At 43.8% G+C, this 17656-nt stretch overlaps 1 protein-coding gene across 2 annotated transcripts in view; it reads right to left on the bottom strand.

The window, feature by feature from the left end:
* The window catches only part of POU6F2 (POU class 6 homeobox 2), a 320098-nt gene that overhangs the window by 192622 nt on the left and 109820 nt on the right, over positions 1 to 17656 (bottom strand). The window lies entirely within an intron of this gene.

Raw genomic sequence — 17656 nt, 5'->3', positions numbered from 1 at the left:
GGAAGAAAATGGTAGCATGCCTGACATCTTTTGCTTTTTATGTGTTACGCTGGTAGACAGATTTACAAAGGATGGGGCACAGGTAGGTGGCTGATGACAGAAATCTAACTTACAGCTTTGACACCTTCCAGGGACTGGAAATAAAAAACTGTAAGGTGGGGAGGGGATGAACCCAGTGTCCTACCAGTCCTATGAGAGCTTCTTTAGAAATTCAAATAATCTGGTTCAGTGGGTGAGGAATATCCAGTTAAGGAAGGAAGCATTCAATTAAACCCAGTAAAAGCACCTGCCACTTAGATCTTCAGCAGAGCCGCCTTCAGCAAAATGCACCCCACAATATATGTAAACTGCTACTGGAGCATCCTGATCAGCAAGTATGGTCAAGCAACAGTGGTTTATTGCTTTTGCCACTGAGCTCACTGTCTGGTTTCATCCCTGTAGTGTCTTTAACAATTTCACACTCTCTGCTGTGGTCTTTACCCAGCCCTGTGGGGCAGCTCCATCAAGTGTCTCATTACAGGTTGTTCAGTTGTTCAGACTTTATTGAGACTCTTGAAAGAGCTGTCCCACAGAGCAGCGTACTGTAGGAGTCCAGTCGAGACCCAGGAGGAAACCTTAACAGCGGCAGCAACTCTGTATACAGGAGAACACGCTCCTAGATCAGACTAAATCACAGAACTGGGAAGTCTACATTATAAACCTATTTAGCTGCACACCTTCAGAAATCCCTAGCTACAAAAATTCAACAGCCCTCCCCCTTCAAAAGCAGCCTGTGCCATTTGATATCTGCAGCAAGTTCTCATGATGTGGCTCAGCAGGGTGAGCCGTTATTTCAAATGAAAGTGTTGGCTGGGAGCTGCAGAAACTCATGGTATGCATGCCTCCAGACCGTGTAAACCCTGAACTGAATTAACTTATGTCTCTTTATTATTGTCTGAAATCAAGTGTGGTGACTATTTAGAAGGAGTTTTCACCAGGAGTTCCCAAACACTTTGTATTTATCTGTTTTTAAAGAGCATTCAGTCTGTCAGCCAGGTCTTGCAAGCTGTGTCAAGCCTGACCATTGCTAAACCAAGTTTAAAACACACAGCAAGGGCTTTTCGTGTTCCCCACCCTTCCCACACACACACTTCCATTCCCTCCCTCCTCTGTAGACCAAAAGCTAAAAATATAAAAAAGTCCTAAAGGACTAGGAGTCAGCATTATCATCCTGTCTGCCTCCCGAATTTGAGCAGCTATTTACCAGACAATGATAGTGAAATACTCTGCAGCAATCACTAAGATGGTCTTTCATACACTAAAAATACTCTAAAACAGATCTGTAGGGAAATGACCAAGTGGTTTACAGACATTTGGATACTGTTCCTGTAATATGTTGATCTAGCCTTTATGTGAGTCAAACTCCCACCAGATTTCACACGCGTTGGATCAGTTCTCTATGAAAGGTTTAAGAATACAGCACAGGTTAAAATGTAACAGGCATATATCCCAGGACAGTCATATGACATGAAAGATCTCCTGGTTAGTAACGCCTTGTCATGGCAAGACCTCTTTGTAACAACATGCTGTGCAGGAAGGAAAAAAGCAAAAAGAAGCCACACGACTTAGCTTTGCCAACATAACCAGTGGCAGGCAACTTCCTTCAAAGAGTGAGAGAGGGCACTGCGATACATCCTAATAGGATTAAATTATACAGAATATACAAACTGTTTCTAATCCCTGAGAATGCTTGTGCTCATATATATATGTACGCCTCTAAATATAGATACATATTTTTAAACAAATTAGTTTCCTACATCCCTTTCATTTTTATATTATTGTTCTGTTTATTTTTTCAGCATTACAGTAATTGAAAAATATCTACTGGTAAAAGATGCTATTAATTTAAGTGCATTCATAGTGTGTTATGTCACTAATAGACTTAGGTAACATTATTCTTTTATCCTTTTTACAAAGCGTTATTTTATTGTCCTCTCATTTCTAAGATTTTACTTCCACTTAAAGCCAAGTAGAGTGAGGGCTTTGCAGAATTCTATTATATTATTGTCCTGTCATTATTCTAACTCCATTACACAACAACACAAAACCAGCATCAGCTTCCATTTGTCATATTATTTATTCTGAGGATTATGTCAGATGTCAGACTATGTGTACGTGCCTACTAAACATAATTCGAAGTTGGGCAAAAAGTAATCACTGATTCCTTCTAAAAATGCTTTTAAAGAAAACATTTCTAAACTAGTCTATATTTCTGGAAGAGCTCCGTCATCTGATTTTGACCCATGCAACCCGTTAGAAAAATCTAGCTATATCTACAAAAAATAAGACAACATAGAGGTACATATAGAAAAACAGATTTTAACTTCTTTGTCCATACTCCCAGCTGAGCCAACAGAAGCCAGTGCTGGTGTGGAAGCTGCACAGCTGCACTCTATACACACACACAGTGTGCCACTCTAACACAGCTGTCACTTCTAGGCAGAAGCTGTCTTGTGTCTCTGGCCATGTTTGAGCACAGAGGACCTGGAGCAAACAGGACCCTGGGCCCGTCTTTCCTACAAGTCAGAAATTGCAAATGGTTCAGCACAGGTGCTTTATGGAAGTGGATTGCCGCTCCCTTCTTAATATCTTCTTTTAGTGCTCCCAGCTTTGAGGATATGAAAAAGACAGCCAGAGTTGGTTTGAAATAGCCAACACTTCCACTGTCCATTCCTCATGGCTGCCATAAAGGAAAGAAAGATCAGGTGCTAATCTGGCAAAAGCAAGATTTAGGCTCAATGCCCAACCATCACAGAATCCCCGTGAAACCTTCACCAGCTCTTTTCATCTCACATGCAAGGAGCATTCTTGGGCCCTCAGAGCTTAGAGAAGTCCTGGACCAAAGGAGCTTAACAGTTAGAATAGTTGCATCAGCAGGTATTGCCAGCATGCCACTTCCTCCAGTCACAGACTTCTAACCATCTGACACTATCTTTAGGGCAAACACATATGTTGGACATGGTGCAATGTATATGCAATTGGGCTCTAGAGTTGTCTTTCCTCCATGTTGAATGAATCTGCACTCAGATCTCTGGGATAACTTCTTCCTGTCTTCGGGACAAAGCCGCTGTATGTCTTCCTTGCATCCTCACACCTGCACAAAAAGCTCCTACTCTCATCACCTCGCCTCTCCTTAACTCTCTCCACATATTGACTACTGAGGATTGCTGGAGGAAATACCATTTGCTGACGACTGACTATACAGTCTCAAGTGAGGTTCTGGTCACAGTCATTCCATTAACCAGCACTCAGCTTGCTCCCCTTGTTTTTCTGTAAGGCCTGTTGATTATATAGATGGTAACACACTAAGTAGATTTCACTCAGCAAGAGATGTCTGGGTTCAAATCTCAATCTAGATTGAAAACACACTAAAACCCCCCCAAAACACTTCTATATATATATACTTACCATCGTCTCAGTTAAAACAGTATTTAAAGAGTCTCCAGGAAAAATCCATCCCTTTACCATAATATGTACGACTGACATTCATAAGACAGTTGCATACAGGAAACAGGATGCAAGAGGTTTCATTTCAGTCCTTGTGAAGCACACCACTTGTATGTGTTAGAGTACTTCGCACATGTATTGTTATAATAGCATTGTTTTTACTTAATGTTATTTTAATGACTTTCCTCCAAAGAGCATTTGTCGACACCACAACTCCCTAAATGGTAACAATGGATAAACATCAGCTTGAGAAATGCAGGCCTATATTATTTATGAAGCTGCAATTCTCCTGTAAATATTCCAGTTGTTAAAATGACATGTATCTATGTAATTGAGTCTTCTGTATACAAATAAATAAGGCTTTACTGCAATGTCAGAAGTTAACAGACCAGTCAATAAAATCAATAATTCACTTTTTCTTGCTTATATATCTAACTTTTCTCCACCTTTCCTATGTCCTCTGTTTGTTCTGGTTACATATTAGCACTTCGAAGGATATATAGGCTCTTATGATATTGTTTAGTAAATGGTGGTCTGAAGAAAAGTCTGAAGAAACACCGCCTCAGCAATTTAATACTCTGCCTATTTATTGTGTACTTTAACATATACCTGTCTGGTATAAATGAGAGAGAAAGAAACTGTCTTGATCTATATACATCAGAGTGCTAGAGATTTTTAATGTGAATGACTACATGAAGGTCTAAGTAAATTAGGTTCATATTGATACATTTAGCTAAAAGTGCTCCAGGCCTGGATTGCATTATCATAACAGCACTGTCAAAACAGCACTGCCAGATTATAACACCGTGCTGCTTGGGCCTCTATGGTTGAGGTTGTGTCAGCATTTCCATTATGCTCCTCATTTTTCAAATATTTATAACTTGGCTGTAAAATTTGCTTTGGCCTGAAACTTGGTGAACCAGAAGTCAGATTCTACAAATCTTTACTCAAGAAAGTTGACCATTTTATTTCGCTGGGAGTGTTTCCATTAGCTGGGTCCTGCCAGGTTACAATCTGAGGTCAAAGTTTATGAGCCTGGTTGTTTTATTTTCTTAATGAAAAGAGGACTAAATCTCCTTAAAAATATTCTTTAAGGGAAAAAAAACGATACAGAAGCACTGGAAAATAATGCTTGATTCTGTTATGTGATTAGGTCCCTAACTTGATAATCTCTTGTTTTCAGTACTTCGAAGAAGAAAAATTAACAGCAAAGATGCTGCAATGTAAAAACTAGCCGTGGGGCATATCCATCATATTTTGTTCCACTAATTACATTTTCTTGTTGGTTTTCATCTGGGATCTAGCACACCTCTTAAACAGCATAAAATTGGGAGGGCTCCAAATGAGTCATGCTCATCTATCAGGAATACAAACATGCTCACAAAAGCTATCTTATTATGTATGCTCCATGCAGGCTCTTCATTCAAAAAAAATTTTAACAGATGTCATGCTGGATAAATATAATGGCTCATCTGAGGCTTAGAAACACTTTACTCACACTAGAAACAAATTTGGGCAGCATTTTTCAAATTGAGTTAAGTCCTTAATACACACCCACAGGCTTACTTAGACTTATAGATACAATATCTTTTTCTTTTGTCCTCCTTAGCTAGCTGAACACATGATCTGTTATCGATAAAAATTTTCCTGTTCTGATGCTGCTTTCTTGGTTCACTGCTGAAATACACCCTAACTCTGCATTTGGATTTTGGATAAGATTACTGTGTAGCACGGGTCAGGGGAAAAATGCAAGCCCTTTCTGCACAGCTCCAGCAGCCTACAGGTTATCTGTGCAGAAGCACAGGAGGGACATGTTGTACAAGAGCATCCTCTGAATCCTTTCTTTTTGAAAACTCACCACTGACAGGATTGCCCAAAACAGCAGAGGGTAGCAACACATTCATCCACTTTCTTAACCTAAGCCAAAAAAAAAATCAACAACAGGAAACGCTTTTAAAATAGGTATAAATCCAGTTGATGAGCAACAGAAGACTATGCAGTTTGGGATTCATTTTGGAGTTTCATTTGAAGGAGACTTGCACTTCTACTTTCACTGTCCCTGGCACAGAAGGGCGTGTTGCAGTAAGCTGTATTTGGCTCAATACTGCAAAGGTCTCAGTAAACAACTTCGCTCTTGTGAGCAGACTCACTAAGGTAACACAAGCATGAGGCACTGGTCATGATTCTTTATGCTCCTGGGGTAAGACCACTCTGTACACAGAGTAAGTGTGTGGTACGGCCCTCAGGTCTTTTAGAGAGGTTGCAAGGCTTCGTAAGAATTTAAATATTTTCTTCTAGTTTACACAACTTCATTTGGCATTGAAGAACCAGGCTCTGGCAGCTGCGCAGATGCAACTACACAATTAATACAGAGTGATATCTATTGTAAATAGCATGAAAACTTCTTGCACACAAGTTACTTTCCTCCCCATAAGCTTCATTTCATGTCATATAGTAACACTAGACAAATTGTGGCAGTAAGCTACAAGTCTGCTGTTTTGTAATAAAGTAGGAGGTTTCCTTGAAGTATCTCTGACTTTTGCAAAGTTTGAGCTCTTAAGCACTGGGTTATATGATAGTGCATGCACCTGACACATCAGCTTAGAGGATGGCATAATGGTAATGTTGTGGCACGTGCTGGGACCGCAGGTCACCATATCAGGGATGCTGTGCTTTTCTCAGGGGAGCCCGCACTGCGGCTGGGGTCTCTAAGTACAGTCCTGTCCTGCTTTTATTTAGTGAGGGGGGGCTACGGCGGCAGCTTCTGTAAGAAGCTTCTAGAAGCAGTTTTCCCTTGGTTCAGTAGACTCAGCCGGATCTAGGGCAGACCTGCTGCTGGCCAAGGCCAAGTCAATTGGTATCAGAATGTTCCCTCATAACGCCTCTGCAATAGTGTATCTAAGAAGGCAAAAGACAGAAAAAAAAAAAAAAGAAAAAAAAAAAAGGAGAAGTGAAGATGTGAAGACACTGAGTGGGGGCAGAGAATGGGAGGCGCAAGCCTTGTAGGCCTTGCAGCCCTCACCCTCTGGCCTCCTGCTGGGCAGCCAACTGGGCCCGACACCATCCAGCCCAGCTGCAAGAGATGGAGAGGAGATGAGATGTGAAGAGATCCTGAGAGGCATCTGCCTGCCTGTTGTGAAGAATTTCTTGTGAGAGGAACAGCTGCAGATGCCAAGGTCAGTGAAGAAGGAGGGGGAGGAGTAATGCGGCACCTGGCCAAGATTCCCCTGCAGCCTGTGGTGATGACCGTGGTGGAGTGGGTTGTCCCCCTGCAGCTCATGGAGGAGCAGAGATCCACCTGTAGCCCGTGGAGGTCCCCACGCTGGGGCAGGCAGATGCCTGAAGGAGGCTCTGGCCCATGGAGGGCCTGCAGTGGGGCAGCTGTTCTGGAGGGAATGACCCATGCTGGAGCAGTTTCACGAAGGACTGTAGCTGGTGGGAGGGACCCCATGCTGGAGCAGGGGAGGAATGTGAGGAGTTCCTCCCCCCAACAATGAAGCAGCGGCGTGAAACGTGTGATGAACTGAGCGCAACCCCCATTCCCTCTTCCCCCCTGTGCGGCTTGCGGGGGGGATAATGGTAGAGATAATGTTAAGCCAGGGAAGAGGAAGGGGTTGGGGGAGGTTATCTTGTTCTCTTTCTTGTTATCCTGCTTTGGTTTTAATAATAAACAAATATGTTTCCCCAAGTCAAGTCTGTTTTGCCCTTAATGGAAACTTTAAGGATCTCTCCCCATTCTTGTATCAAACCATGAGTCTTTTTTCTTACATTATCTCTCCCTACTCTCTCGGAGGGTGGGGGGAGTGGGAGAGATTGCGTAGTCTGGTCCCAGTCGGGTCTAAACTACAACAAGTCCTTACCTTCCACGCTGGGACTCCTCAGCAGCAGTCCTGGCAGCCCAACTGCTCTGAAACACCAGTAGGCTAAGCGGGTGTTGTGGTTTTGTTTAGTAGGGGGGGCCTAAGGTGGTAGCTTCTGTAGGAAACTGCTAGAAGTCGCTCCCCTTTGTTCAGGGGACTTGGCCAGGCCTAGGGCAGACCCACTGCTGGCCAAGGCCGAGCCGATTGGTAGCAGAATGTCTCGTGATGACGCCTCTGCGATAACGTATTTAAGAATGGGAAAACAGAAAAAAAAAGAGAGAAGAGAAGATGTGAAGAAGCTGAGCGGGGGCAGAGGCGCAGAGGGGGAGGCGCAGGCCTCATGGGCCTTGCAGGCCTCACCCTCTGGCCTCTCGCCAGGCAGCCGACTGGGCCCGACTCGGTCCAGCCCGGCTGCAAGAAGTGAAAAGGAGATGAGAAGTGAATAAGATGTAAAAAAGATCCTGAGAGACACCTACCAGCCTGTTGTGAGGAACGGCTGCAGACACCAAGGTCAGTTCAGAAGGAGGGGGAGGAGTAATGCGGCTCCTGGCCAAGATTCCCCTGCAGCCTGTGGTGACGACCATGGTGGAGCAGGCTGTCCCCCTGCAGCCCATGGAGGTCCACGGAGGAGCAGAGATCCACTTGGAGCCCATGAAGGACCCCGCACCGGGGGAGGTGGATGCCTGAAGGCAGCTGTGGCCCGTGGAGGGCCCGCTGGGACAGCTGTTCTGGAGAGACTGAACTCCGTGGAAGAGATCACCCACGCCGGAGCAGTTCCACAAAGGACTGTGGCCCGTGGGAGGGACCCCACGCTGGAGCAGGGGAGGAATGTGAGGAGTTCTTCCCCCGACCATGAAGCAGCGGCGTAAAACAACATATGATGAACTGACTGCAACCCCCATTCCCTCTTCCCCCCTGTGCCGCTCGGGGGGGGGAAGGTGGTAGAGATAATGTTAAGCTTGGGAAGAGGGAGGGGTGGATGGAGGTTATCTTGTTCTCTGTCTCATTATCCTGCTGTTTGTAGTAATAAATGAATAGTTTTCCCCAAGTCGAGTCTGTTTTGCCCGTGACGGTAACTTTAAGGATTTCTCCCTGTCCTTATCTCAAACCTTGAGCTGTTTTTCCTTATATTTTCTCTCCCTATTCTCTTGGAGTGTGGGGGGAGTGAGAGAGAGACTGCGTAGTCTGGTCCGATCGGGGCTGAACTACGACAGCGGGAGAGGGCTGCAGTGCTGCTCTGCAGCACAAAGTCCAGCCATGGGGCCAAGCAGCACGAACATCAGTTCTCCTAAGCCACGAGCAAAAGACTTAGGGGCTGATGGGGAGCAACACGGTGGAAGGGAGTTCACTTAGCAGCATGTCTGCCAGTGCTTGCTGTTTTTAGTAGGGGCTGATACTTCTGCTACAGCCTTTCTAGGGATAACTCCTTGAAATATTAGGCCAGCATTATCAATTAAGGCAGAGCCACTGCTAAGACTCCGTCAGTTGTTCGAGCACCCTACACACTGTACACCTCAGGAGCAGGGCCTACCTGAGAGCAATGGCATGGCAGCAGTGGCTGCTGTGTACCCAGAGCATCAGGCAGCATGCTGAGCGTGCCTCTGTGCTTGAGCTCCAGACATTGAAATAATTTCCTATCAGAACTTTAGGCTTACCCGCTATGGGGGGGACAGCTCAGGGTATAGAAAAAAAGTGGTTTAGTAACTGCAAAGAACAGTGACAACTTTTATGTCTCGTATCTAGGTAAAACGGGTGCTGTCTTAATCTTCCTTCATTTCCTTTTGAAGCACATTGTTCTAAAGGCAAAAGTAAGAACACGCACCCTTTTGTTATTTACAACAGAGTGGTAACAAACATCACAGAGCAAATCACACCATCCATTCTTATACAAAAAGATCTCGATGGTCCATGTGTTTTAGTTACCTAATCTCAAATATACCCTGTAATCGTAGAAAAATTGTGCAGACACTGAGGGACAAAAGCACTCCTACAGTGATCCCTACATTTTTTTCCAGGGCTTTTCACTGGGGCTGCACTCTCATAATATACATACATTTAAAGACTGACACAACACATCTCTCCTAAGAATCGGTCTCAGGCTACAGTTGCTTTCCTTAGCTCCCCTTTCCTGCTCAGCTTCCCCCTTTTTTGTGCTGTTTTCCTCCTCTTTTATGACAATTCTTGGACAAAAACCTTGAAACAGTGACTTCAAGAATATTAAAAATATGTGGGGTTAATTCCTTAAGTCTTTGAACACAAGGTGGCTATTGAAAAACAAATCTCAAATAAGGTAACTTTTAAATCCACTATTTTCTGATAATAACTTTGTACTTAGAATACTCCTTCAGGCTGGAGGCCCCACACACTTCACCTTCTCATGCTGGAACAGAAAGCAGAATTTCCCTGTTAGGAGCAGCTCATCTTCCAAGGATACCTTCCTCCTCCACAAAGACAAATATTTTCAAACACTGTATCATATTAACACTCTTCTCCTGTACTTACCGAACACATAAATATCTTAATATTTCAAAACTATAATGTAATGCAATAAGGTTCAGCATAATAACATCCATCAGAAAGGAACAACTTAAAAGAAAAGCATTGCATTTTCCGTATGAAACAATATATAATTACCATCACCTAGAAATGGATCAATCTGGCTCCACTGGAGCAGCTGCGTAAGCATTCAAAACAACAATAACTACAAGCTCTGGTGAGAAACTTTTCTTCCCAATGTCATCTCATTTTATCCCCCCCCAAGCAAGGCTGAAAGTAATGCTGAAAAAAACATCCCAAGACAGCTTTCTCTCCCTGCTCCTACTCTTGAAATTCTCAATTTTACTAATAATTCTCAATTGGCCAGCAATTTTAAGTTGTAACACATTGTACTGCTTCCAATTACAACCACCACAAATTCTACTTTTTATGAGTTTACAGCATTTGGGGAGTAAAAGCACACTGGGACAAAATGACACATACTGAATTCGTACTTGAAAAGAAAAGCTTTTTGTTTTAAAAATGGTTTTGCCATTTAATTTTTATACAGTTTATGGGAATAACAGAATAATAGAATCATAGTTTGGGTTAGAAGGGACCTTTAAAGGTCATTTAGTCCAACCTCCCTGCAAGGAGTAGGGACATCTCCAACCAGACCAGGTTGCTCAGAGCCCCATCCAACCTGGCCTTTAATGTTTCCAGGGATGGGGCATCCACCACCTCTCTGGGCAACCTGTGCCAGTGTTTCACCACCCTCATTGTAGTTTTTTTCTCCTGATATCAAGTCTGAATCTACCTCCTTCTACTTTAAAACCACTACCAATTGTCCTATCACAACAGGTCCTGATGAAGAGTTTCTCCCTGACTTTCTTATAAGTCCCTTTTAGTTACTGGAAGATTACTATGAGGTCTCCCCAGAGCCTTCTCTTCTCCAGGCTGAACAGCCCCAACTCTCTCAGCCTGTCCTCACAGGAGAAGTGCTCCAGTCCTCTGATCTTCTTTGTGGCTCTCCTCTGAACTCACTCAAACAGGTCCACATCCTTCTTATGTTGCAGGCTTGTAGTGTTTTAGCCCTAGTCATCACACAGTTTCTCACTCATCCTCCCCCTCCTCAACAGGATGCGGGAGAGAATAAGGAAGAAAGGAAAACTCGTGGGTTGAGATGAAGACAGTTTAGCAAAGGAAATACTACAGTAATAACAGAATATAAGGATACTAAAATATACAAAATGAACAATGCATGATTTGTCATCACCCAATGTCCCAATGACTGATACAGCCCATCCCAAGCAGCGATCACAGAAACGAAAACCAAGCAGCAAACAAAACAGCGAAAGGGAGTCAGCAAGGCAGAGAGAGCGATATCAGTGAGTAATGCCCAACACCGTTGCAGGCAACCCCCACTTATATACAGAGCATGACATTTATGGCATGGAATACTCTCTTTGGCCAGTTTGGGTCAATTATCCTGTCTGTCATTCTCCCAGCTTCCTGCACCTGCACATTAGTGAGACCTGGGAAGCCAGACAGTGTCCTTGGTCTCATTGGCAACAACTCATATAATCAGTGTGTTTATCAACATTCTTCACATACAAAACCCAAAACACATCAGCTACTGAGAGGATAACTAACTCCATCCCTGCCAGAACCAGGACAGGGCTCCAGAGCTGGAATGCAGGTAATTAAAAGTATCATCATCATCATTCTCCTCTTTTTAATATACTTCTAAATAATTTCAATAGAATAGAGGAGTCAAGATTGAGTTTTTGTATTTGGAGGCCAGATCTCACTGAATTGCACTCCACAAGGAACTAGAGTTTCCTACCACATTTCTACCCTACATTTTGACAGACAACTTGATTCCAAACCAATATTTGAATTTAAATAACCCTCAGCTTCTCTAATATGGACCAGTTTGTGGTTATTCTCAAGGGGTATGCCTGAAAGTTGCAAAAGGCTGTGAGAAGAGTGTTATATACCAAGACAAATGCCAGAGCCATGCTCAGTCAGCTCTCAGTCCTTATGTACCATGGGCATTTGATTTTTGAACCCCCAAACCTTTTCCAGAGCAGATGTAAAGTCATTCATACAATTTCAGCCTAAGTATAATAGCTTGTTTTTCATGGGTCCCCAAGTGCACAAACCAGAGTCCAAAAACCTTTTCCTACCTCTTCAAGGAAATTCACAGTTGCTGGGTCCATTCATTTTCCTGAACTCCTCTGGCAGCTTTTACTGATTTTGCAACACAAAACTACAGGGCATTCTTACTGTAATGCCAGCTAATATCAAGCAACTATCGCTCACTTTTAATAAATGTCAAGAAATACTAATGATGTGGTAATGGCAGTTGACAGCATTATTAGCACAAATATTTTTCTGCTTAGTTTACCTTGGGGGCCAATTTCCTGGAGCTAACAGAGGCCAGGAGTGAATTCATACCCCAAACTGAGCAGTCAAATGCAACCCACAGTCAGGAGTTTTGAAATGGACTCACTTATCTGCCAGATCTGTACAGTCTTCTCTTCTCCATGTGCTCACACAGAGGCAAACACCTGGGAACGCACTAGAAGTGCCAGCCCTCATATCTCCAGCTAACAAGGACTGTTTTAAACTGTCCAACTCCATAGACAATTCTGTATCAAACTCCCGTTCTCTAAGGATCAGAAAACAGCAGCGAACACTGAACAGAGGGATGCACCAAAGCTACCCTTCTGGCGAGGATTTTCTGTAGTGCGCGCCCTCACCCAGCAGGATTGCAGCAATGCTCCCAGGTGGATGTTGGAGTTTCTTAGACCCCGTCATGACCACAGTCACCTCAACAGTGCAAAATGCTCAGGCCTCACTACTGACCCCTATGCTCAAAAGTTTTCACAACCTCTTTGCGTTCAATTTCCCCCAAGTCCATTTCTTTGGCATTCCCTACCATTTATATAGACTCACAACTATTTCAGCTAGTCCCACTGTGTCACCAAGTAACACTCTACTTTCACCCAAAAGCTCATCATTCTGTCAAGCTGTTAGGGCCCATTCACACAAAAGACGCAAGACAGTTGGTGTGGGAACACATTGCCTTGCTACCTTTTGAGGCTTTGGTCTGAATTATTTTCTGCCCAATAAACCATGAATAGAAATGACAACAACCTTTATTAGAACTAGGATGATTAGCAAAGTATTAACTTTTATCCCTGTCAGTCATTTCAGTAGCAATGATGGTGCCCCGTGAAGTCTTTCCAGTCATTTATTTACTATGGTTATATTCTTCCAGGTACTTCATGTAGCTGCTTCATATGTAAACAGTACCTAATTATTACCAGATTATGCTAATCTGCATTACAGAATAGGCAAAAACCCCTGCAACTATTTCTCCTCTCATATAAGTTGGCTACTTCTTCGAAGGATTCCTCTTTGGGCATCTACTGATGTGAATAAACACATACAGAGACTTACACTGACAGTATATTGGACCAATCATTTTTATGATCCTGACCACACAATCCAATCCTTTGAGATTCTCCTCTGGCAGACAGAATTGGAAAAGCCTTCAAGCAGCAAACCAGACTGAAAACCTCGCTTTCAAATTTTCAGATGGGCACATCGTAATACAGTTGAAACACCTTTGTATGATACTCTATCTGCTTTGGATTCTCAAATGTTCACTCCAGAGGGTAGGAAAGCTTGACAATATGAGTTTTAGAATCATAGAATCATAGAATAGTTAGAGTTGGAAGGGACCTTCAACGGTCATCTAGTCCAACCCCCCTGCAAGAAGCAGGGACATCCCTGACTAGATCAGGTTGCTCAGAGCCTCATCCAGCCTGGCCTTGAACGATTCCAGGGATGGGGCATCCACCACCTCTCTGGGCAACCTGTTCCAGTGCTCTGCAACTCTCATTGTAAAAAATTTTTTTCTAATATCTAATCTAAACCTACCTCCTTCTAATTTAAACCCATTACCCCTTGTTCTATCACAACAGGCCCTACTGAACAGCTTCTCCCCATCTTTCCTGTAGGCCCCCTTGAGGTATTGGAAGACCGCTATCAGGTCTCCCCGGAGCCTCCTCTTCTCCAGGCTGAACAGCCCCAACTCTCTCAGCCTGTCCTCATAGGAGAGGTGCTCCAGCCCTCTGATCATCTTTGTGGCCCTCCTCTGGACCCTTTCCAACTGGTCCACGTCTTTCTTGTGTTGGGGACTCCAGAACTGGACACAGTACTCCAGGTGGGGTCTCACCAGGGCAGAGTAGAGGGGCAGAATCACCTCCCTCGACCTGCTGGCCACGCTCCTCTTGATGCAGCCCAGGATGCGGTTGGCCTTCTGGGCCGCAAGGGCACATTGCCCACTCATGTTGAACCTCTCGTCTACCAACACTCCCAGGTCTTTCTCCTCAGGGCTGCTCTCGATCCAATCCCCGCCCAGCCTGTATTTGTGCTTGGGATTGCCACGACCCAGATGCAGGACCTTGCACTTGGCCTGGTTGAACTTCATGAGGTTGGCACGGGCCCACCTCTCCAGCCTGTCCAGGTCCCTCTGGATGGCATCCCTCCCTTCCAGCGAGTCGACAGCACCACACAACTTGGTGTCATCGGCGAACTTGCTGAGGGTGCACTCTATCCCACTGTCTATGTCGCCAACAAAGATGTTGAACAGGGCCGGGCCCAACACGGACCCCTGAGGGACACCACTGGTGACCGGTCTCCACTTGGACATTGAGCCGTTGACCACCACTCTCTGAGTGTGGCCATCCAGGCAACTCCTTATCCACCGAGTGGTCCATCCATCGAACCCATGCCTCTCTAGTTTAGAGAGAAGGATGTCGTGCAGGGCAGTGTCAAATGCCTTGCACAAGTCCAGGTAGATGATATCTGTTGCCCGTCCCTTGTCCACCGATGCTGTTACCCCGTCATAAAAGGCCAACAAATTGGTCAGGCACGATCTGCCCTTCGTGAAGCCATGTTGGCTGTCACCAACCACCTCCTTGCTCTCCATGTGCCTTAGCATGGTTTCCAGGAGAATCTGCTCCATGACCTTGCCAGGCACAGAGGTGAGGCTGACTGGCCTGTAGTTGCCCGGGTCTTCCTTGTTCCCCTTTTTAAAAATGGGGGTTATGTTCCCTCTCTTCCAGTCATCTCTTCTCATGGAACATTGCTTGCCTCCAAATAGCATAGCAGAGCAGTGCAGAGGGGTTGTCTGCCTTCTCACAAAGAGGACAGTATGCATTTCATCAACAGCAAGCAGAGCTGATATGTCTAGACACACAAAGGCATAGATTACTTAGGCTGGCACCATGAAACACTGAGCTTGGAAATTAACCTGGCAGTAGGCCAGGAGATAAGATCCAGAGCAGCTCTTTGTATTCTAATACACGTGTTTGAATCACCAGTCAAACCAACAGACTCCCAAAGGGTCTGCAGTCTTCCCTAACAACTCCATGTTGGCCAACACATACACTGCTCTCAGGGTGGGTTCCCAGGCAGTTTGTCCTGGTTCTGAGTGCTCAACAGTTTTTAGACTTTTCAAGATCTCTTCTGCTGGTTTAAAAAAAAAAATACAAGAGGATCTAGATGATTTAACACATGCCTGTTTGGTCAAATTACCATTTTGATCCTGAATTAGGTACATCTACTCTGCAAAGGGAACTTGTGCTCTCTAAGATTTGCTGCATCCCAGTGGCCAGGGATACTCTACATGGGCAGTGAATTTAATTTTGCAGAGCATGACACAACCTTACCTGATTTCAATACAAAGACATGAATTGACTTCCATAGGTTTGACTCAGCATGTCAACACCAAGCCATCTTCTAGTAAAGACAAGGAGGAGCTGGCAAACAGTCCCAGCCAAGGTCCCAGCAAGTGCTGAACCACTCCTGTTGTGCCCCACAGGAGAGATGTGCGTTCCACCCACTTCCCATTTAAACATTTCTTTAGACATGCTTTCATCATCCCTGGAATCTGGCAACTCCTTCTTATCATAAATTTAGCACGTACTTAAAAGTGCCTTGGTTTTCAGATCTGTAGCAAACACTAGCAGACAATTCGAATGACACAGAGAAACCACTGCTGCTTAAAATCAGTCTAACACAAAGAAGATTACATACTTCCCCATCATTGTTAGCCACAGTGAGAATTACTCAGCAAAGCAACTCATGTGACTGGCATTACCAAACTGTGTACAGATCCCTTTGCTACCCTGTTGTATGTACAACACCGTTGTGTGCCATTCTCTTTGGAAATTTTGTTGTTATTTCTGTTCCATGGCTCAGCTGGTGGGAACTGGTCCCCATGACCTCTGAAGGTGACAACCATGCCTGCCTTTTTCTCCTCTATGTCTTCTTCCCCAAATCTCCCTCAACTATCTCCCTGTTTTGCTAACAATGAATGTATTGTTTGTGAAGTTTTCAGGAACACTTAGTCATGCAAGTCTATTTCCTGAATGTCAAAATTCCTCCTGTTGGATAGTAATGGCCCACTTCTAACCATGCTCAGGGAAAGAAAAGGACACAAAAGCTCATTTCTCTTTGACTATTCAAGACCTGTAGAAATTCCCCATAGATCTCTGGTGGCCCTCAGATTAAGACTCATCCATTTGTCTTATTCCCAAGAGAAGCCAGGCAAAGCGTGAACAATAGCATGAACAGGGAAAAAAAAAGCACACATGGCAGATCTATTTTCCCTGTTCACTATGTTTCTCCTACCTGAAAAACCCAACATGATAAAAAGAGTTAATAAAAATTCTGGAAGCCTAGAAGCTCTGCAGTCAGTCACAGTAAGATATGGTTCACATCCAACCTACTGTCTGAGGCCTTAGCTCTAGCAACCTGAAAGAACAGAACAGTTTAGCTCTTTACTGCACCTGTTTCTTTAGATCAGTGAAAAGGGAGAAGAAATAAGATGTCCCCCACCTATTTAATTGATGGGGGAACTTAGGCACAGGGATTGACCGTGATCTTGCCCAAGATTGACCTGTTCAAGATGATGCAACAAATCCATGTCAGAATTGGAACTGACCTTAACTCTGGAGCTGTTTTGTGCTTAGACCAGAGTTCAAATGAACACAAAAATAAACCATAAAACAACGATCAATGTTATTGGCAGCTAGAAAAGTAGAAAACTGACTCATGGGGACAAAAAGTTGCACATGAGATAAATGCAAGCATTCTTAACAAGAAACCTGAAGAAAAATCGAGCCATAGAAACTCAAAACATTCCACACAAATTGATAAGAACCAGAAAACCAGACACGTTTAGGTTTTTCAGAAGAGGTGGTAATAGATGCTGTCTCCCAAAAGGGCCAAGTGCAGCCTGTAAAAAGATACAGCACTCTTTTCTACATTTCTGAATCCTGTGTTGTCCCTGTTTTTCCCCTCAAAGGAGGGGAAAAAGAAGAGAAAAGAAGAGATGCCACTCTTCTTGAGCCATACAGCATTGATTGGATTCAAACTCTTTCCACTTCATCCTCTCTCTCTTATCCAGTGAAGTGCATGCAGCACTCTGATCAGTGGACAAGATCATTCTGTAGTCATCCAAGGTGTTTGTCAAGGGGTTGTATTTAAATATGCATTGTTTGCAACAAAGGAATAAAGCTATGAAAGGTTATTAGAAAATTAAGTGCAGCTATAAATTAATTTCTGTAATCACTGTTCATTAATATTTAATATATTTATATAAAGGATAGATCTCCTCAATTCTCTAGGCATTCTGCATTTAATAATGTGGAAACAGCTTATCTCCTTCCTGTTGCTGAGACTGGATTTGTAATAACTAGTAGTGTTAAATGTATTTTTTTAAAAATCAATAATAAATAAATACATAAACACTT

Source organism: Chlamydotis macqueenii, chromosome 2, assembly GCF_036417535.1.
Source record: "Chlamydotis macqueenii isolate bChlMac1 chromosome 2, bChlMac1.mat, whole genome shotgun sequence".
Classification (NCBI taxonomy): Eukaryota; Metazoa; Chordata; class Aves; order Otidiformes; family Otididae; genus Chlamydotis; species Chlamydotis macqueenii.
The sequence above is the reverse complement of the archived record's forward strand: the minus strand, read 5'-3'. Positions and strand labels throughout refer to the sequence as shown.